Raw genomic sequence first — 23196 nt, 5'->3', positions numbered from 1 at the left:
GTTGTGTGCTTTTCTTTTTCCCCCTCAAAAAAGAAATAGAGTTTTACAGAAGTCCAGTTTCAGGATTAGGGCAGCAAATTAGAAAAGCAATTTGAGTTCCAAGGCTAGATGATCTGTATATGCCAGCAATTTTCACTGTTACTCTTTGTGATTCATTTAATATTGTGTAAATGCAATTTGTTCTATTGTTTTAATAATACTTTAGTGGATCATTTGGATTGATATAGACAGAATGCTGTGCCATGGTATAAAATGCTATAACTGTTTCTTCAAGATTATTGTAATTGTTTGAACAACCTAATTAGAAATGAACTGCAAATTTTATAAGTGAATTTCTGAGATAAGAAGGAAAAAATTCTCTACTTATCACAAGTATTAACACTTAGCATTTAGCTGCTTCATGTACAAGGAAAATTGTTAGTGGCAATTTTCCCATAATGGGTCTGATTTTTTCCAGCTTTCTCTATAACAGAGAACCTGCCCCCCTGAGAAATGCCTTTATCCTCAATTCCAATTTTATGGGCATAAAAGTAAGGTGGAAATCAATATTTATCCACCCAGATGTATTTGGTAGGCTCATTCAGCCCTCAGCAAGGAAAAACTTGGTTGTCTACAAAATTTTAAGGTGCTAAATGAGACATCTCGGTTTCTGGTATCCTGAGAACATCTATTGATGAAACAACCCAGAATGCTGAGAACTGAGAGGCTACTCTTGCCACACCTGGATAGCAGCAGTGGACAGAAAAAAACAAAAGTTAATTGATTGTGTTGGATGGAAGACACTTCCTCTAATATAAACATGCTTGTGGGAGTAACTGCACTTTTTTCTTGAATGTTGAAAGCTTTGTCCTGTCCTGTGTGCCTGGTCCTTGGAGCACTCACACTTGGACTGCATAATGCCCATAAATCATGGAGATGGCATTTCTTCCCCTAGGGAGTATGGACAGGTGATTCCTCCCACACTTCACTTTCTGTGGGAAGTGCATAGACAAGAGCAGTACCTGGCGGAAGGGACTGCATTATATGCTTTCAGATTCTATCCATGGCTGTGTAAACGCTAAAGGTGACCCAGGTATATTGCAATCAGCTTTTAGGTAATTCAAACAGGAATACCAAGGCAGCTTGGTATGTGTGGTGCTCTCCATGGAGCACCAGACCCAAATGAGGAGCCAGGCAGGTTTGCAGCCAGCGGATACAGAGCTCTGTCATTTGGATTACACTGCTCCTCTCCTTGAGGCTAGATGTTGTAAAGTTTATTCAGGTGACCTAAGACTGACTCTTTAACTATATTGTGACCATTCACGAATCATAGGCTCTAGACTAGGATTAAGAGTAAAAAGCTGATAGGACTCACAATTTTTCTGGTTTTTTTTTTTTTTTTAAATTTTATTTTAAAGAGATAAACAGCTGCTTTAGAGGATTTTTAATGGAACACTGTCCATAAACCTGCCATATTTTCTGTGCTCCTATGAGAAAAACCTAGCTCTAGGACTTCATCCCACCAGTGTATCATTCTGGAAGATGAGAATGCTGCCCAGGCAGAGGCAGTAAGAGATCCCATTTCTAAACCGTATTTTTGAAGTACCAGAATAGATGGCCCTCACACTAATTCTGAGCAAGATCTTGCTTTGTCTGTGTTTCATTTTCCAAAATACCTTAATAGGAGGGAAAGCATAAACCCTGTATTTACTCCAAGATAAGAGAAATCGCACAGTCATCATATTTCGTACAGTTCTGTTTTCCACGGACTGGAAATGATATTGTAACACTTACAAGAGGCAGCATAAAATCCAGGAAACTGCAGAATGTATTACAATATCTTCAGATTCTGCAAAGGCTTCTTTTTCTTTCCTTTGATGAGCTGTAAGAGAAAGTCATCAAGAGTCACCAACTCTGCCACCTGAGGTGCAGAAGCTTTCATCTGTGAGAAGCACCACCCAGTAATTATCATCACAACTTGACAAAATGCATCCAAGTAACTGTTTAAACTTCTGCTCATGTGAAGATCTAGGAAGACAGTGATCGAGGAAGTACTTTGTAATTCTCCATTTAGACAGGAAGAAATAGAGAAAAATATGCTTTTCTGGATCTGAAGACTTCTAGTTTTGGTGGCTTTCTGCATGTCAGGTTTTCATCCTAACATAGGTTTTCTTTATTAACAAACAGAAAAGATAATAATAGGTAACTCCTATTAAAAAAATCCCAGGGGAAGCAAAGCACTGGTTATAATAGAGTTATTGCTGCAGCCTTAATTAGAGCATGGTGCCAAATACCTCTGTGAAAAAAAATCGATGTAATGATGCTTTCCCATTGCCTTTTTTTTGGAGTAATTAATGCCACAAAATATTTTGCATACTTTTGGAGACCAGGGCATATGGGACTGATTTACAAGTAGAAGTCAAAAGGATTTTCTTTAAAACCAATGCAGGCAGACAGACAGCTGCTGGAACTGAAAGTTAAAATATATTTTAATTTTCACCACAGCAAAGGCTGAAGCACTTTTTGACTGTAAAATCTGAAATACAGTGTAGAATCTAACTAGATTAACATAGTATATATCTACTTCCCTTTTTCACCCAAGTAGACATTGTTTCACCTCAGCTGAAACTGCTCTGGAAATTCGAACCCTGTCATTTAGTCTTGTGCTTTAAGATCCTGCATGTTTAAAGAGATTTATGTCCACACACACTGACAGCTGAAGTATCCACCTCTGTTGAATTCAGTAGGCTTTTCACTGGGTTTCTTTCAGCAGGTCACATCCTGAGCATCTTACTTTTTCCTCTATCTGCACTCAGACATGGTTTCAGAGGGGTTTATCCAACATGAGGGCAAATTAACTACTGAGCAAAGAGTTCAGAATTTGTCTGCTTTTGTAAATGATTCAAAGAGTTGATTTAGCTACAGAGGAGCCTGAGACACAAAAAAAAAAAAAATTGCATCTGGATCCCAACTGTGTCAACTCCAATGGCAGAGATTTTTTTTCCCCAGCCAAAGCTTGGCCTGAAAGTTCATGCAGAAAGACAAACTGTGAATCAGAAGTCTGCACCAGTGCCTCGGGTGAAGTGCGTACCAAGATAGTCTGCAGCCACATGCCAGCTTGCCATTGACCTTTTATCTGCATAAATAGTCCTGACCTTTGGGCTGCTCAAATTAGTGCAAGCTGCTCTAGCAGGCAAGTATCACAGCCCTCTGTTGTTCAGGCTGCATATCTTTGCCTCTTCCTTCTCGTGCCATCTCCTTCGCTGGGTAGTGAAGGCACATGAGGAAATGGGACAGCTTTCTTACCTCTGGGGACATCCTCTGCCTCGAAGGAAATCCACCATTGGCTGGGTAGGACCATTCTAAAGCCTCATTACATCAACTCATTGACACAGAGAAGACCGTGTTAAGGAGCTGACAATCTGCCTTTAGATTGATACTTTTCTTTAGGGCAAATAAACCTGCTTCTTGCTTGCCTCTATCTTTCATTACATAAAAGAAGTCCTAAGAGTTTTAAAATCAGAAGAGGTAAGTTGTTAACAAAATAGTTATTCTTTTCCTCAGCCTCAGAGTGAGTTTTTTTTCTTAAAAAGAAAAGGTAGATCACTAAATCACTCTAATCTACTTTTTATTCACTGGACTGAATACTTTATAGGGTTTAATGCCCATTATTTTCTCAGTAGACCAGAGCTAGCATGCTCTCTCATGTAAATAAACATTTAGTCCTATTTCAAGATGCATCACTTGTGTCCCTGAAATCACAGCCCTTTTAGTTATTTTTGGAAACAGGTATTTGCACAGTTTTACAAGCACATTTTTTCCAACTGTTTAAAAGAGGTTCTTCAGTTGCTTAATAACAATATTGACTAGGACTCGGGGAAAGAGAATGGGATATTTTTAAGGATATAAAGTAAGAAAAAAACCACAAACATTTTCAAGATTCTCCAAGATGCTAACTACACAGACATATTTCAAAGGGAGGTTGTTTTCCCTGAAATTTTCTCCAAACCTCCTTTTTTCTTATTTTCTTTACCCAGAGCTTTTTTCTTTTTGTCTGTTTCAGTCATGGTCTACCAGATCCCAAGTGTATATTTCCACATCAAGTATATTGTCTGCATTGATGCTTTAAAAATTCAATTGACTCTTATTATGCATTCTGGAGACATTTTTAATTGCATTAAGGAAGACTGTCAGGCAGGTAGTGAGACAGCTAATAAGTAGTCACCAATCCTAAACCGAAACTAAATTTGAGGGAGCCATCCTGCAAGTAAGAGTGGGAGCTGCATGCTGAGGCACGTGCCTGCCGTCTTTGGCAGATGTGTTGGAAGGGAGCAGAACTAATTGTTCTGCTGCATCATGTCCTTCAGCTCTACAGCAAAGTCTAACCCACAGCTCTTTGGGTGAGCTGAATTTCACCCCACATTTCAGGGATATCTGCTTGCTGGAAGGGCTGCAACATCACTCATATAGTCCTCCATCAGCCACCCAAAAATCAAGTGTCCCATCTCTCTCCCAGAAGGATTGTATGGACAAGTGCCACAAGTTCTGAGAATGAGTCATGACGGTGTAAAAACTGCAGATGCATCTTTGTGCTGTGCAGTTGGAAGGGGTTCAAGAGAGGGTGAGGGCTTCTTGCTCCTATTTCCATGAGCATCTTCACAGAAACAAGACCTAGGGACTTACAAAGTAAATTTGCCAAATTACAGCATCTCCCTCTTTAGTTACACCTGAGAAAGGGCATTTATGTTTCATCAGAGTAGGAAATTAAGAGAGGGCCTGGAGGGCTGGTCTGCATCCCTCTCCTCTAGAGCCATGGAGCCCCTTACGCACAAGCTGTGCTACAGCTGCAGGGAGGAAAATCGTGGGCTACCCTTGCTGAAACATTGGCAGCACACCACTGTTTACAACTGGAATTTTTGCTGCGGGCTTTTACCAATGACAACTTAGGACAGGAATAGGAAACTTCACATGATGATGAGGTCAACTTTTTTTCACTTGTCCAGTGCCTCTAGATGAACACAAAGCTGCTGAAGTTAAGATTTATGATTGCTTGCAAAAATTGAGCTTGAGCCATGATTTTTAGCTGGCTCTTTTGTGTTACCTTTTATGGCACTTCCAGCAGCATACTCATTTGAAACTTTTAAAAGTAATATGGGTTGCTTTCATTTGATCCTTGTTTTTGCTTCCCTGCTTGATTATCTGTGCCTGTCCAGGAGCAATTTTAAGTTGACCCATTCTCAAGTAAATGAGAGGGCACTGTGTGTGTTTGCAAAGCATGTTTAACTTGTGTCTTTCATCTGTGATTAATATTAAATCTGTTGAACTACATAAATAATTCACCTACAAACCTGACAAACCAACAGTAATATTTTCCCCTCAGAGTTTACAGCTCACAGGTATCTTTTCTAATGGTTTAATTTCCTTTTGTGTACCTGGAGATAAAACCAGTGAGCTAGACAATCGTGCAGAAGAGGGAAAACTGCTTGGCTGTTGTTCTCTTCCCCCATCCCACTACACTCAACATACATAAATGTATATAACAACATAGAGTGAAAATAAAATAACCACTTTGCATGTCACTTCTGCTGTCGTGGTTTGGGCCTGAAAAGTAGACTCCAGCTTGGTCTTCTGGTTTGGATGACAGCCCTGTAAAATGATTTCTGCAAAGAGACTAGAGGTCTGGTTTTGTTCTCATGCAAATGAAATTAGTGAAAATGAAGTGAAATTATAAGCATAAAATCAGGGACAAATGAGAGGAAACTCTTATTTGCTCTTTTGTATTTGTATGGAGTTTGACTCCTTACACACAAGGTAATGCTCTCGGAAGAGATGGAAAGCGTGTCAACAGGCACCTGGCCTTGGGAGGACCACAGCACTTCAGCCCTGCAAGCTGTGTGAGGCATGCACACAGCTGGCTGTCAGAGGGTGGCTTGAAACAAAATAAACTCCCCAGACTAGGAAGCCCCTAAGAGCTAAATAAGAGGAACCACTAAGTGCAGGGGGTCTATATGAAATCATATCCCCTCTCCACCTTGTCCTATATCAAAGCTGTAGGAAAGGATGTCCTTCTAGCCAGGAGCCCTTTCCTAAAAATAATTATGTAGGACCTCTCTTTGGCAGCAATGATGGGAGGCTTTTCCTCAGAATTCATCCCAGCATCACTTCAGGCTGTGTGCTGTGCTGGTACTGGGCTAAAGCTCTTTATCCATGGGAATTCTTCTCCCTCCACCATTAGCTGCATATGTAAAACCCTGCATAAGCCATTGTAGTCTCTGTGATCTGAGGGTGGAGAGTGGAATGGAAGAAATCTTGTAGCAGAATATATTTAGTTTCCATCTCTTCCAGGATGCTTCTTCACACCTCCCAGTTAAGTGCATCCAGCCCTGTACTGAGCCATGAAATGCAGAAGAACCAGCAGAGCTTTCTGCCTCATTGAAGTGGCTTGGATTTATGCTTCAATAAAGCAGCTTCAGTGCATAAAACATAAAAGAGACCCCCCCCAAGTTATTAGAAAAAAGACATTTTAAACACAGTTCATAGGTGAGAACCTAAGTTGGTTCTGAATGCTATTCAGCCATACTGAAAATCAAATTTCATGTGTATTCAGAACTTAAAAATGGGATCAAGACTATTGGCTAAAAGGGCAGAAATCACATTAACTGAGCTGCCTTTTGCCTGCAATGTTTGGTCTTTGGTGTTTTTCACTTACCAATGCTACAGAACTTATTCCTTGTCCTTAAGGAGTGCTACTGAAGCCAGGGAGTAAACAGCTCGTGGTTATCTGCTGTTATCAAGGCCCTGAGAGTTTGAAATAGACGTTATTCATTGCAGCCACTCTGGGGCCATTTCATATGGAAACAATTAAGAGGCAAAAAGTATATCATAACAAAGGAATGAGTATAAAGATCAGGAAATACAGGCAGATTGGATCATTCTCTAAAAATGGATACAGTATTTACTGTTGGCAAATACAGTAAATCTAAGACTTGAATTACCACAGGACAGCAGACAGAACTCTGAATTGCAGACTTTCTTATGTAGTCTAAAGTTAAGATTAATGGTGAATGTAAAATTTAGGCCTAGAATAGAACAAAATATAACTTATTTAATATGTTTGCAGAATGGAATCTGAAAATAATGTATGTAAAAGGTCACAATGGGAAATTATATAGAAATGAAAAGCAAAGAGGAAATAAAAAATATGGTCCATGAGCATTTCCTTAAAAGTAAGGGGAAAATCTAAATGGACATTGAAGAACATCTACAGCAATTTGTGCGTTTTCTTGAGACCAGTGTAAATGCAGTTGGAAACAGAAAATGGATAAAGAAAAAAATCTCTTTCTAAGAGGTGTTTACACTTACAGGCAGTAAAAACACAGGGGGAGGGTTTGTCCACCACTGCTGTCAGAGAACAAGTGAAGCAGTTACTGGAAAGCATATACCATAATAAAGAATTTGGAAACACTATTTAATATTTCTGTCTGGCTGAGTAATTAAATGAACAAATTTGCTGCACTAAGCGATGTGAGATAGACAAGACAAGTCATGCACAGCTGGGAGCCAGGACGTCCATGTCTCTCAGTTCCTAAAATAGTCATCTGTACTTGGAGGAAGGTTTGGAAATCACTTTCAGTAGCTACTAATTCTAAGTCTCCTAGTGCTGTGCTGCCATACCCTGGTGCTGTATGCACACTCACACATCAGTTCTCGATATGTCACAACCTTGGGTGAACTTAACATAAACATGCATTGTTAGGTGATAGCAAACTGCCTCCAACTCTTCCCCCTTGATCACTGCCTAGGAGACTAATTTCTATTGCTGTGGAAATCAGTTTGAGCTTTATGACTGGCCTCACTGGAGCGAGGATTTGGCTTAGTGTCTGGATGTAAGCAGCTAATGGTTTTTCTACCAACAGCTCAGAGCTGGTGTAAGTCAAAGCAGAAATATTTAATGCCTTGAGACTGGCAGAACATCCCAATTATGCTCATGGCTTACCTTGCAAAAGGGATATCAGGTATTGATGCCTTCATTCCTGTTCAAACACCCTGCTTTCCCCCTTAAATAACAGAAATGCATAAGTGGAAGTAATCTCATTTCTTCAGAAGGCTGAAAACTGTGCAAACACCCACTAAAACTGCCAACATACACTGAGCAAAGGGTTGGTCAAGGGAGCACCTGAACCTCTGTGACACCACAGACCCAGCCTAGTGCCTCCACCATCATCCTCCATCATCCTGCCTTCCCTCTGCTCCACTTGCACCTCCACAACTCCTCAGAATAAGTGACATTCTGCATCTCACTTGTCTGAAGCCACCAGAGCTTGAGAAAGCTGTGCTGCTGTGTTGGATGGCATTGGCCTTCAATGTTCTCCCTCCGGCTGCTTGTCCCTTGCTGGAGCATCCCTTGGAGGCAGCAAGCACAGCTCCTGCACTTCCTGCTGCTCATCCCCAAGCCACTGGCTTTGATCACTCAGGGAACCATTAAGGCTTCCAGCCGCAAACCCATGTGATTTCCAGTCCTTTCCCAACTTTGGCAAATGCTTTTGCCTAAGCAGTAGTGAAATGGAGCATGACAGGAGGTAGCCAGTTGGGGGAAGGGGTTGTCCCATGCAGGATGTGAGGTTGATCCATCTACTGCCTGGACAGAGAAAGCAGAGGTTGCAGAACAAGTAGTCCTGGGTGCCATTGGCATTTTAGAAACAGCTGCATATACGACACAGTTTCTCCAGAAGTCCCCTTTAAATAGTAAAACTTCTGCCCATTTGTATTCACAGGTCTTATAATTCTATTTTTAAACAGAATGTAGGTGTTCTCGAACAGCGGGTATGAGACTGACAGCACTAGACCAGAGCTCTCCATTTGCAGAATAACTGCTGCATTGACTACTATGCTGTAAACTCCTGCAATGGAAATACCAAGGACTGAGAGGGTCTTCGCATCCTTGGGCTTATTTTGCCTTTGTCCTTGCAACTGAAGGTGTCCCCAAGGGAACCAGCAACTAAGATGGGCCGTAGAGGTCTGTGTGTCCACATGCATGTTCAAGCACTTGTTAGAACAGATGCAAGATTGTCCATCCTTCCAGACAGTAATTACATTTAAGCCTTAGCAATTCATTTAGATTTTGTGCTCTATTGCCATACAAGGAACTTTTCATATGACACTTTGAGTTTTCTGAGACATCCTTAAGCAACATGTTTAGGTCTCCTTCTTTATTTGCTAACTTTTTCTTCTTAAATATAAACAGCTCAGGCTCAGGTACTTGTACCCAACTTTGGAAATACCAAAGTTTCTTACCAGTTTTCAGAAGTACACTGTTGTGCATAGCTGGGGTAGCTTATGCCTCTAACCATCATTTAACAAGTGATTCTGTAATTGAGAATAATCATGTTGGGCTTCTGATCCTTTCTCCCACTCCAGCTCACTCAGAAACACCTTCTGAAAGAAAACTCCTTGGCAGAATCACTTTGACCATTTAAAAAGCTGCCTTGTATTCCTTACCTGTCCCCTGAGCCAGCTATTCTGCACATGAGAAGGTCAGGAGCAGAGCCAATACCAATACCTTCCCTTTCTTGAGGCATACCAGCTATATTACTGAATTAAGGGACTTCCTATGTTTTCCTCCGAGACTATAGGCATGCAATTTCCAGCTATTTCTCTGAACCCTCCAGTCCTCATATGTTAATGTGCTCTGGCTTTTGCTTCAAGTTATTAGGAAGAAATCTTCTTGAGCCTAAATTTTATTTCTTTGCTTCCTCTGAGTAATTTTGGGTCAAGTTATAATTTTCTCTTACTGTCTCTAGGCTTGTGTAGAGAACAGCAAAATTATTTTAATTTTTGTCATTTCCTGCCCCCTCCCCCAGCTCAATGGAATGGTTTTGTTAGTGTGCAATGCTAGTGTGTATACTCAGCCCTCTGCTAACTATCTTAAGAGTTGCTTTTTCCTTGCTAAACTAGAAGTGGATCAAAGTATCATGCAAATTCTGGATGGTAGAGAAAGCATAGGCAGAAGCTGCCTGACACAGAGTTCCTCCAGAAATAGCATCTCTCTACCACATCAGAGGTGTTGTGGCCAGGCAAGGAAAATGGGAGGAGACCAGTACCTTGGCCCTGTCTTCCCATGCTCCACCGGGGAAATCTGATTTCCAAGTTTTCTTTGCTTTCACAGTATTAGAAATGTCTGTTATACAGACAGAAATTATGTTTTAAAATGAATATAGATGCTGTTATGCAAAAAGATCAGGGCCAAGGCTCTTAGGTAACTGGGAGCCCAAAGACTGGATTTGGGATGATCCAAGGCCTGCCCCTGCAGAGAAACTGTATGCAAAACAGCCTCTCGCTGTGAGGTCATCTAAGGCTTCTTGTGCACTCTCCCAATTTTATGGTGGAATCTTTCATGACAGGGTTCAGCCCTGCCTTCCTTCTATTCATTTTTTTAAAGTACTTTTGCAGTAGTCTGTTCTCTGAAGTGCCATTCTCTTTCCTTTGAATTGACTGAGAATCTGGGTTAAAGTGACTGACTGATGTGACAATAAATGAGCGAATGTCATCAGGTCCAAATGATTTGATATGCTGTTGGTTATAAAATGTACTCAGACAGACCAAGTTCTGTGCAGATTAATATTTGATGTCATGGAACCTGACTGGCTGTAACTGAAAGAACTGGGGCCAATGCTTGGGAAAATGGCCATCTCCCTTTCAGGGGAAAGTTAGGACTCATAGGAGCTGACAATCTGACAGTCTGATCTTCCATTTACCCGTAAGCACCAGTCAGAGTAAGCAGTGACAATGCAAATTTCCCCACATTTAATTCACTGATAGGTCAAATTCTCTTTGTAACCCCTAAGTATTGTGCATACTTTCTATTATCAGCCAGAACTTTCCTTCTTCCAACAGTTTCGAGAGTATCTGCACGGTTCCCCTTAACAGTAGCTACTCCCTCTTTCTCCCTTCTCCCTCCTCTCTCCTAGCCATCCCTACCCTCTCCCGGTGCCTGTGGCAGCAGTAGTAGCCTGCTTTCTCTGGGTGAGACACCACCACCTGTACCCTTCTGCCTCGGGCTCCTCTGCTGATTCATTAGTGCAGGTACTGTTTAGTCACAGTCACAGCGACAGCAGCCCATAGAGCAGCTGAAGGGAAGCTGGAAGGGTGCATGCTCACTTGGTGTAAAGGCCCCAAAGCAGGCTCTGTGGAGAAGATCCCAAGCCAGTATCCACTCTCAGCACCTGCCTTTCAACACCAGGAGGATTCTGGCTTGATGCCTTGCAGCACTGTGCTGGGCAGCACATACTGGAGTGCAGGGCGGGTCACACAGGACAACAGAACTTTCTCCAAGTAACAGTCATGCATTTGCCACCATTATTTGTTAAGAGTCATAAAAGCAGCACCTAGGATGCAGGTGGCCCTATCTGTGTATGCATGAGGCCCCCCTACATAGTCCATGCAACTGCTTAGTAGTCCAATATGCTCAGAAATCCTAAACTCTCTCACCTAAGGAGAAAACAATTTCGTGCTGCATCATCAAGGCTTTCCCAAAATGGCCCTGTTTTGTTTTTCTGCAGATCCTTATCCAAAATCTCTCTCAGCTAATGAGGACCACGTGCCAGTCATGCTTCATTTTAAATGAGTTGGGGGGGGGCAAAGGAAGTTGTTGTTGGGACATATAGATATTAAAAAAAATAAGTAAAACTTGGCATTGTAAATGGAAATCAATGGACTGCAAAATTGTGTTTGTTCTAGTTGGATAGAGTACTTGCCAAGTTCCAAGCTGTTTGTTCCTTTCCGAGGAGAGACAGGGTCTGCTCCATTTGTACTGTAAATGCAAAGCTGTTGTGAAGTGAGATTTGAACGTTTCCACCTTCAAAACAGTTTATGCATACAAGAAAAAAATAATCTCACAACATCCCATGAGACACAAATCTTAGCCCTTATTTAAAGAGGGAATGAAGAGAGAGTGGGTGTTTTTTCTGAAGCCGTGAATCCCTGTTAGAAGTGAAATGCTTGGTTTCTGGTGTTACACTGAGAAATTCTGACTATGTCCCTCTTAAAATTCTTTCAGTATCTACAAACTGCAGGCAACATAGTATCTGAACAGTAATAATTCATGATAAAGCACTGTAGTGGCTAGCAGGCACACCACTGCCCTCTAACTCCGTGTGACCTTGGCTAGCTGTAACTTTCAGCTCAGGATACCTGAAGGTGTCATGGGGACTGCGTTGCTTCTCATCTCCACTACACTCAACTGCCGCTTTTCTGAAAATCTGATTCTTGATCTTTTACAAATCTCAAGAAAGCTATATATGACTTAAAACTCTACTCAACTAAAATATTTATACATTACGTCACGGAATACACAAAAATATTCCTGTTATGAACAGCCCATTATCACCAACATATCTGTGACATGCTTTTTGTCTTTTTCCCTATTCTGTTAATAATGACAGTTATTTATATGAGGCACAGAAACAAACAGCATTTCTTATGCTATCTCATTGACTCTAAGTACATGTAATTACCATGTAATTACCATGTAACACCTACATTGTTCTAAAGAATTTTATCAGACTGACTTGCATCAGTCTAAATCACTCCAAAACTGTTTTCCCAGGATTTTTGATGTACAGTCCTGAGAACTGAAGATTTCATTTAATTTCCAAAGATTATGGTGTTTTAAATTCATTATCTTGAGGAAGGGAAGCTAATTAAATGAACCTCACAAGGCTGAAGGAAGTTGTTTCCAGACTTGAGAGGGTAGAACTGGGTAGGAAGTTTGGCAACCAAAGTAAGACCTGACGACAGGGTGAAATGAAAGCTAAAAAGAGAAGACAGTTGTTAATGATTACAACTTTTTCTTAAAAGTCTGAGCAGGTGATGCTGGTGATTAGAAAAAGGCAGCAAAAGATTATTAGGACAAAGAACCTGGAATCTGCAACTTTTAGCACCATGGCTGGTGCTCTGCAGGAGAAACCTGTTCATGCTTCTCCTGCAGAGAATCAGGACCAATCAGGACTGTCCTACGAAGGAGCTGTGTCTTCTATAAATGTTCTCAAAAAAATTTTAACTGTATGGAGTATGCTATGCAAAGCACTTATCAAAAATTAGATACCAAATCTGTCTTTGATATTAAATAGAATCATTTGGATTACTGCAAATATTTTAAAAAAGCATTCATTATGAATGTGAATTTGCATCCCTTCAATTGTAGAAATGATCAGAAGAATATCTCATTTAAAATTAGCATTCTTTAAGACTTAAATATTGAATTGATTGGAGAATAATAGCTTATCCAACTCTTTACTCCCTTCAACTCTACTTGAAATAAGAACTTTTTCTTAAGAAATATGTAAACCATTATTATTTTCAGCCCATATCAGTTATGCAGCCCCGATCATTTTGGGGTGAGAGTTATTTTGGGATGGTTCCATTGGGATGAGAATGCTGATGGAGTTGGTAATTTGTTATATCAGTGCTCTTGATTAACACCGAATGCACAAAGCTCTTTGTCCTTGAACTTTTAAAACCAAGGCCAAATCAGAAAGAAGAGGTTTTGTTTGCAATTCTATATGTCTTTCTTGAAAGCATGTGCCCAGAATCCCTCCCTCAGATTTTGTTTGGGGTCACACTGCTGAGACCTCCTCCAGCTACACCTGAGCCTGTTAGGCTCTCTTCTATTTCTGCCCCTCTTCTACCCTCCAAGGAAATTACTGCCTTCAAGCTGATCTCTGCCTGAATGGGTAGATTAGTCCCTAGCAAAACCACCCTGGGTTTTTAGCAAAAACACCATGCTGGGTTCACATTCCTGAAGAGCCTGACAAGGAGCCTGCCCAGGTCCAATTGTTTCAGTGACCTGTTAAGACAAAGAATGGTTAACACCCTAAACTCAATCATCACTGTTGTCAATGCTGTACCTCCACTACTGTCACTTCCCAGGACTGTAGCAAGAGACCTCCAGTATCACCCAGCCCAGCACCAGGGCTTCTCCGCGTTTTATACAGCCCTTTGGCATTTCCAGACATAGCTTCGTGGAACAATAAGTATTAGGCTGTGGGAACTATTTAGGGCTTAGCTTTGCTGCTCCTTCTATGATTATGACTTTGAACTAATGTTGTTTGTGATGGCTATTTGTCTATCTGCAATTCTTGGTATTCTCAGCTAGAAATTGCCCCGGAAATGTTGTTTAACAGGAACCTACCTAAGGCTCCTGGGTGCCATTGTGCATAGATGCCACCTTCCGTGAAGTCTGGTGCTCCTCAGCACTGCCACCCTTGCACCCTGCTGTCCAGGACAAAGCTTTCAACTGACCTATGGACAAATGAAGGAATTAATTTTCTTCTTCAGAGGCTACGTAGAGGGAAATATGTGTTATTATGGTAAAGGAAAAGGCTATTTGCAATGAACGGACAAGCTGTCTGTCAGAATAAAACATTCATAGAATAGGTGTTGAAGCCAAGGCAGATTATTCCTAGGGGACCATAGTCCTTTATTCAGTGGGGTTTTTACCCAGTTTCTTGTCTGTTTGCAAAATAACTTCCCTTATATTTCACAGGAAATGTGGTGAATGGCAGATCACAGGCCAGTCACTTGACTGACGCCAACTGACATCTGTACATTAAGCCAAACCAAGTGATCTTTGCCCCTAGCAGAAGCAAGTCAGCAATATGTACACAATATATATGCACACAGAAAGCAGCAAAAAAACCCCCACAACCAAACCTGGGCCAAACCACTCCAAAGATTATAAGTAACTAAGCAGAACAAAGCTCTATCCCTAAATGCTAAAGATCAACATAAGGACTTTTTTATGGCTGATAACATACTATGCCCCACAGTTAAGGGCTTTTTATAGCTGAACAAAACCTGACAATCAGTTTTTATGTAGCATATCTCATAAAAAAATGGGAAAGTGCTCTGCTAAGGTCAATATTGTTATCTCTGTTTCTCGGAAAGCTGAGCAGCAGAGTGGAGGTAAAGGTGCCTAAGGAGCCTTACTTAGAAGGCTTATAGGAGTCCAAAAGTCTTCTCCATCCAAAAGTCAGAAGTATGAAAGGGCCAACTGTGCTTTACATACACACTACCCCATTTGCAGTAGGAATGTTTCCCAAACACTGCAAACATTAATACAGCTCCACTGACTGCGCTGAGAATGCCTGTGGCAGCCAGGGCCACCCCTAGGCTGGGGACAGGCAGAAAAGTGAGTTGCTGCACCGTCAGCTGAAGTATGAAATTACAGCACTTCAGCTGCTTTGTGGGAGCGGTTGTGCGCGTGGCCGGCTGCCACTGCCATGGTGAGGCCACTCACCCTTCAGTGAAGTCCTGTCACCCACTCTGGCACGGGAGGATGGAGCAGGGAAAAGGACAGGCTAGGAAGAAAGCCACGAGGGGGCATTTACTCAGTCCACTGCTGCTCTGCTACCCCAGCCACTGTGTCCTTCCTATGCTTCTGGAACTCAGGTGCACCTGGAGCTGGGGCCCTCCAGCAGCAGTGCCCAGGGCAGACGCAGAACAGTATTTGCAGCTGCCTGGGGTCACTCCTTGCCCTCCAGGGCGGCCGTAGGGACATGCTCCTAACTGTGCTGGAAGCAAGTAAATGACACAGCCACATTTACGGTTGGATTTGACGTGAAACATGCCACTGGCCTGGCCCCCTGGTCTCCTGCACATTGCCAGGGAGTGGAAAGAAAAACTCTTGCCACAGAGTTCAGAGTTCTTCACCAGGGAGAGAGGACCGGATCACTCTCTCCTTCTACATGTGCAGGAAAAAAAGCCCCTCTCAGGATAACTTATTAACCCAAATTACCTCCCATTCTTACCTCATTATGCTAGTAAGTCACACTGACAAGCTTTTGGCAAGACTTTCAGAGCTCTGCAAAGGTCCTCCACATGAATTTTCAGACTCAGTTGAACCTCCCAGTGCCCATTCCTTTTCTTGACAGAGCAGCCTCAGCAAGGGAAGCTGTGGTGCAAGGCTCACCTCTTCTGTCAGGCTGCTCCATTTGCCCCTGTTTACCCTGAATGAAACATGATCTTCAGCTTCCACATTTAAATCCCAGCAACATCCTCTGCAGCCTGTTGGTCAGTCTGCCTTTCAGCTCAGAGTGGGAAAAAGCTAGGAGCAGTCAGTCTGCCAGTAAGGATGTATGTAACAGACTGTGCATCTATATGTTGTCAAGGAGATGTCATGGGATTCATCTGAGGGTTTTGCTGGTTGGGTTTCTTCTGCATCACACATTTGCACAGAAATTAGGTTCTGACAAAATACAGTATCCAAAGTTTTCCAAAGCATAAGTGGGACATAGATCTGTGTCAGAGCAGATCAGGTCACCTTACTCATGATGGCTTGCATAGGGCTTAATTTTTTATTTTCCACTTAAATTGTTCCTGATTTCATGTCCACATAACATCACAGTGTTCAGACAACTAAATTAGTCAAAAATAATCAAGCAGAAAAAGAAGCAGGCCATATGTTTTAAAAGCAACCATTTCGAAATACAAAATGACAGAATATAGTAGTCTTCTGCAAATATAGTGGGAATCAAAATACTAATCAGGGAATTGTCCTTAATAGTTAACCTGACACATCTGAAACGTCTATCCTTTTCCACCTTTACATGATGTTTTTAAAGATAAGCAATCTTACTGCTTGTGCCCATTTTATTTTTTTCCTATTAAAAGTCTCAATCATTTAATAAACATTATTTTCAGTTAAACTGGGCTAAACATGGCTGTTAACTTTTAAGCTTTTAAAAGGAGAAAGAATTCATCCATTTCTAAATTGCACCTCAGCCATAAAAGAAAAATCACATGGCCCACAGAAATTATACTTGGAACAGTGCAGGATATGCCTGCAATCAAACAGGCTAAGGACCTAACAGATAATTGGGTAATCAGAAGCAAACCTGAAGAGCCACCATCAGCTCACAACCTCCAGACCATCTTCAATCTAAGCATTTTTTAAAAAGTATCACCTCAGTCTTTCTAGATACCATCTTTATGGTATAGCCTTTTCTATCTAACCACACAGTTAAACCTCTCACCTATCCAAGCTCTCGTCTAACTGCGCTAGATTAATTTTTAAATTTAACTTAGAAATGGCAATCTGCTGATGGTCTCCTTCTAAAGTTATTCAGATTTGAGATTACTGTACAGAATCTGTTGCATTTTTGTACCACTTCTAGTGCAGATCCACTGACTGAGAAAAGCTCCCTTGTGTCTGTTGACCTGAATAATCCCCAGCATTTTTAATATAGGCTGCCTTTGCCAGTTGGCTGACACTTGTGCTATGCCATGAATAAAAGCTATTTGAAGACATTTGAGAAATGGATGTGAGACACTTGTTACTGTATTTCCTCTGCTCTGTGGGAACTAGTCCCTATTATTTGTCATGTGCAGGAATGTAAAGATGTTAAAGGCAACTTGAATGCAGTCACTGATGATGTGCTGGTGCAAAACAATGTAGAAGTGAGACCCCAAACCTCTTCTAATAGACTGTCCCTCATATGTCTTTGCCACCTATAGGAAGTTTCAGTCACTCTAAGTTTAAATAACACTCATGTTTATGCATTTACCTAGTTGGAGCATTCAAAGTGTGCCCTCACATCAACAGAAACGATTCCTCTTATTAGCTAGCTAGAGAAAGTTTTCTGTGTGTCATGTAAGCAATGGGATTAATAATGCATGGTTACTTACCAACAACTGCTGTTCTTCAAAAGACCCTTGTGTGTTTGTATCCTTGTGGGGTGTGCACTGTAGGAGAACCACAAATTCCGTGTGAAGAACATGCACTCCAGGAAAACCACATGGGACAGCAGTTCAGATGACTCTGCATGAGGGCATGTGGTATGCTAGTGCCAGCAAAGAAGAAAAAGAGATTTAAGGTAGAGTTGACAGAACAAGAAGAAAAGTGTTTGGTGAACAGAAAATGGGAGATGGATTGAGGTCTGAGGAGTATGAAGAAAAAAAGCAAGATTGTACCATCCAAGAACAAGATAAAATGAGCAGAAAGAGATGACTAGGAGAATAAGAGGAGTGGGAAGAATGAGATTAAAGGCAAAGTAACTTACAGAGGACATTGAAGGGAAAGATAGGGAGATTTACATGGAGACTGAGAGAGACATGAAATCAGTGGGATCTAAGAGATGGGCTGGTGTGTCACAGCTGGGGGATTTTTAGCAGGAGACTTTTGAGCAAACAGGAATAAAGAAGAGAGGATGGGAAGGACAGACTGCAGCAGCACAGGCATCTACTGCATGGATAAGAGTCTTTTGAAGATGGACAGTAAGGGAAAGGTAGATTTAAAAAAGATTTAGTACATCCCCATACTTAGGAGACAAAGCTTACAGATAACCCATTAAAGCCCTTTTATTACCAGAAAATCCTGACAGACATCATAAAGTTTAAAGACCTGTCAGAAAGAGACAGCACGTGCTATACACAGCAGGCAAAAGTCCTTAAAAATATGGTCAGTGGCCTGCAAAAAAATCAAGGGCTGATGTCCTCAAACAGAGCATTCACTTGATTCCATTTCAAGCTGATCCTTGCCCTAGGTTTTGCCCTCATTGATAAGTGACATTAAGCAGATTTACAGGTTTGTCAAAGTTTTCTATCCACACAAGTGCTTACTAGAGTTTTCTCTGCAAACCTGAGCTAGCTGGGAGAAATGCTGCCCTCTCCCCTGATTTCAGACCAGAGCTGAAGCTGACAAAATGCACCTGCCATAATGACTCACCAGTAACAACCCTGCACCTTCAATATAAAGTTTCAAGCACCTGATATTAGTGTGACATTGCACTGCTATCTCTGTCTGCAGGCCTGGAGCTCTGCAGAGCTCTGAGCTCTTACAGGCATCCAAGGAGAGATGAGGTGACCATGCTTCCTAGCTGTCTCTGGGGAAGGAAGCCCTGTGCTCTCCAGCAAAATGGCCAAGACAAGAAACTTCACAAAACCTGCTGAAGCTGCATGAGAAAAATCAGAAGCTGAGAGAATTATTTTCTGCCACAAAGAGGGAAGAAATGGTGTGCATACACAGATAGTGTCCTGGGGGTTATAAGGCGAGACATGGTGACATAATGATGGAATAATTTCCAGATGTTCTGTCAAGCAGAAGATGCTTTGGGAAGCTCTTTTAGTCAGATCAGCTTTTGGGATGTGTGACTAACAGCAATAGGCCATAATAATTATCTTTCAAATCTCACTTCAAGCATAGTTTTCTCCTGATTATCATTAGAGCACATTTCTTGCACGATGTATCTTGGTTGTATCAGAAGCTAGCTCTAGGCAAAGATGTTAAAAACAGCATAGCATTTTCCTCTTGCAAGGGAAAAGTCTCACAATTAGGCCATCTGCTACTTTGTACACCAATGACAGCTTGGCCTCCTATTTGCAGATAGAACCAGGGCTGGCAATTAAATAGCAGCCCTTCCTCCCACCCTCCTCCAACCTCAACAGCTCTACCTCTGATAGATGCAGATAGGGTGGTGCTTCTCTCCTGCATCACCCACCAAGGATTTCCTTCTTCACCTGAAAATGGATGAGCTGCCATGCTCCTCTGCCAGATGCCTCCCTGCAACTGGTATCTGCCACTCTCATTTTGCCCTGGCTTTGCCTCCCTCGAGCCACAGCTGTAGGTGGGGTGGGCTGATGCTGATATTGCTGAGGATAAAGCTGAAGCTCCTTGATGGCAGGATACTTATTCTCAGGTCATGGCATGTCAGAAGGGAACTGCCTCTGCACCTGGTGTGAATGCTTTCATGTAGCTTGAGCCTCCTCAAGTCAAATCTTCTGTTTCAAAGTAGACTGAGAAAATAACTGACGCCACACCAATTTCAGCCTTCTTGAAGGCAGGAAGTGAGAGTCTCATTGTACTCCGTCTCTACAAATAACTGCACCCCAGGATAGAGGAATCCACCCCACCCCATAATGCAGTGGTCAGCTGTGGTGGTGTGGAGCTCAGGCACCTTTGCACTTCCGTCAAACACAGCTTCTCCCAGAGCCTGAGCAACCCAAAATCCACATCCTTGCAGTACATCACAGTCTCCTGAGCAAAGAGTCCATTAACGTTTTCTCCTATGAGCTCCATGCACAGCACTGGCACCCTGGCATGGAGACTGAAGCTGCTGTGTTCTCCCCTTCCATTGCCAGCCTGTGCCCTCACTCATGCTGCACTCAGGAATCCTCTCGTCCTCCACCCTTCTGCAGAAGACAGCTCTTTTCAGTGGGCTGCTGGCAGATAATCTGCCTGACTCATAATGGCTTGCTTTCTGTTAAGGAAGATGGATGTCTCTGAAGTTGGCGGTTTCTGTGTCTCTCAAATTCATCATCCTGTGATTGCTGCAGTATCAGCAGCAGAGTTCCTACAGCACAGCAGCTGGATGCAGCATCACACAGATAAACACAGTGCACATGCTTTGTAAGGCACAGAGACTCAACGCTGTGCTCCTGATCAGATCCAATGCTTTGCATTGTTTCAGCACATCACACGTTGGTGTGTTTTCAGCAGGACCTAAAAACCCAGACACAAAAAGGCAGACCTGGGGCTTAGCTTCTCGCTTACTTTTCCTCTGACAGTTTTGTATAAAGCTAAATATTCATGTAATTAGCACGTGTTTCTTTAAGGGAGCTTGTTCTCTTAGTGCTAATCCGGGCTGAATGGCCAAGCACACGGAATTCTCCTTGTGGTGCTGGATGAATTCACCTATGGGACAGCTGATCGATGCAAGGGTCCCAGCACTATCCCAGTGAAGAAACGAGATTTCAGCTCGGTTTGATGAGCTACATTTCCCCTTGCTAAGCTTTCCGGCTTGGGCGGACATTTGAAACGGGAGGTGGTCTGGGTCGATGGAGATGATGTTTGTCATGGAGAAGAGGACGCGCGCGCGTTCCTGCTGCCAGGCAACCGGCGCTGCAGTGCCCGTGCCAATGGCTGCGAACACCTCTGCAGAGGCAGGTCTACGGAAGGAACGGCCAACCCGGGGCTGCTGGGGGGGGCCCATCACCCCACGGAGCCGGGGGTGCAGCTGCTCCCCCAGGGACCCTCACAGAGGCAAAGTGGGAGATGGTGCTGTGCCCCCTTCCCTGCCTACCTGAGGATCTCTGTCCAAGGACTGGTCAGGGCGCTCGGGGAGACCAGTACCCCCTGCACCAAAGGAGACTTTCTGCCCTGCTTCCAGCTCTGGTTTCAGTCAATGCTGCTCAGCGGGACATGCCCTTGCAGTGCAGACCCAGGGGAGAGGATGCTGTTTGCAAGGTGATACTGTGGGGCCTGGTAGGGTGTCTGCAGAGCCCTTTGCCCTCCCCCAGCACTTATCTTCAGCTGCTTGGGGGATTCCATTCACCTATTCTGCAGCCAGCTCTCTACTCCTGCCTGTTCACCCCTCTCCGTCCAGTGGCACAGCTTCACTACAGGACTGGCACAACCTGGGTAGCTCCATAACTCACTGAATTTTCAGTGTAAAACTGCATCCTGAAGAAACAAGCTCCTTCTCATCATCCTCTCTGCTGCATCTTCAGCCACCCTGGCAGGGGTAAAAGGAGGGGAGAGAAGAGGAACTCCAGACTGGCATTGATACCAGCATGGGGAGGCAGTGCTGCTGCTGTTCTGGCTGACGAGCTCTGGAGGGAAGTCCCATACTCTACTCTTGGTCATGGATCATGGCCTGGGTCATGAATTTCTTTCCACAAACCCTGCTGCAATTTGTCAAACACAACTTGTCAGCTGAGGATACAGTAGATTTTACTCATGATATGCATGAACAGAAACACACACAAATATATGGATGAAAAGCTCATTCGGTAGGATTGGGCAAAATTACCAGAGCATGTGGAAAACAATAGTGCCATCCACTGAAAGGATGCCCTTTCTTTAATCATTTTGATAAATCATTTTGATTTTTTCCAGCTTCTCACTCCAAGAATATTATTGTGGAGACAACGTGGAGATCTATGTACTAATTGTTTCAAGAAGTTTTCATGTAGTGATAGTTAGGCCTCTAAGATCTAACATTTCCTGGGGAAATTTTTATCAGATTTTCATTTAGTTTTTATTTTACAGTTTAGGGGCAGATACCTGGAATGCTGAGGAACACATCTTGTTCCATCATGCTTGGTCCTTCAAGGCTAGGCTTTGGCCACAATTCCAGTGGGAAAGACATAACTTACTCAGAGCCATGCAGATGACACATAGTCTTGCCACTTCACACAGCTTAAACACTAGAAACAGCAATGTGAGGTGAGAGAAGGTGGAAAGGCAAGATCAGATCATTTATTGTGCCCCCGCATTGTAGATACAGATATATCTCAATGGATTAAGTGTTATCTGCAGAAATTTGAAGCCAGGGGATAGGAATTGTGTCCCTTCAGGATCCCAGGAGCAATTTACTTGCAGAGTGGGGACTAGACCCTGGGTACGGTGAGCAACAGTGCAACACCACTAGCTGTTCAGGGAGTGCAAAGGACCATTCAGAAGCTGCATTTGGTCCTGAAGCTTCTTCCCCTTTTTCCCTCAGTTCCTCACGTGTGCTGGTAGCGAGGCAGGTGCCATGGCTCCCCAATGCAGATGGCACGAGATGGAGCGCTGCCCCCTCCAGTGCTGGTGGGTGCAGGCAACCAAGCCTCTGCTGGCCTGAGCAGCCCAGACTGGGAAGCAGACTCTGATACAGTCATGCGCAATGCTGCCTGATGATTCACTCCAACTTGCTTTTTCATTCCCTTGGGAACACAGAAGGGAGCCAGGGACCAGATCAGCACCCTGCAGACACAGTTTCCCCATATATAAGCTTACCCTTCCAAGCGATCCTATGTTCTTACTTAAGGGGAGTATGGAAAACCTGTCAGAATAAACACCAGTAAGGATTATTGTTGTGCAGTATGAAGCAAGGATTTAGCCTACCACCTCCAACTCTCATCAGTCCTAATAAGAGGTGAGGGATGAGCTTGAGGGCTGCCCTGCAAACTGGGCAAGGTGGTGATGTACAGTGCTACCGATAGGCCACTGGGCCGGCCTGGAAACAGTTTCTTTAGCAGAGTGAAAATACCTGATTTTGACAGCCAGCATGCTGGTTTGGTATGCATAATTTGCTGTGATCATGCTATAAATCAAGATGAGACTGCTAAAATTATGTATGACCTCATTTGATAGATTATCTAATAAGAAATTTGCTAATACAGTTTATCACTTAAAAAGCCATACAACTGCTAAGGATGAGTACTTTACTGCAGCACATTTAA

General features: G+C 42.8%; 1 long non-coding RNA gene across 2 annotated transcripts; it reads right to left on the bottom strand.

Annotated features, from left to right (window-relative positions):
• Positions 1 to 601: 601 nt before the first annotated feature.
• LOC117244008 lies at positions 602 to 18219 on the bottom strand. Of its 2 annotated transcripts, XR_004496293.1 has the most exons (4): positions 17662 to 18219; positions 15786 to 15983; positions 14168 to 14277; positions 602 to 1861 (listed from the first exon to the last, which is right to left on the bottom strand). It is a non-coding gene; the product is annotated as an uncharacterized LOC117244008 (long non-coding RNA). The 2 variants fall into 2 exon arrangements; XR_004496292.1 differs by having other exon boundaries at positions 15786 to 18219.
• Positions 18220 to 23196: the final 4977 nt, after the last annotated feature.

The sequence above is a fragment of the Parus major genome, chromosome 3 (genome assembly GCF_001522545.3).
Source record: "Parus major isolate Abel chromosome 3, Parus_major1.1, whole genome shotgun sequence".
Lineage (NCBI taxonomy): Eukaryota > Metazoa > Chordata > Aves > Passeriformes > Paridae > Parus > Parus major.
Note: the sequence above shows the minus strand (reverse complement) of the source record. Positions and strands in the feature narration are given on the sequence as shown.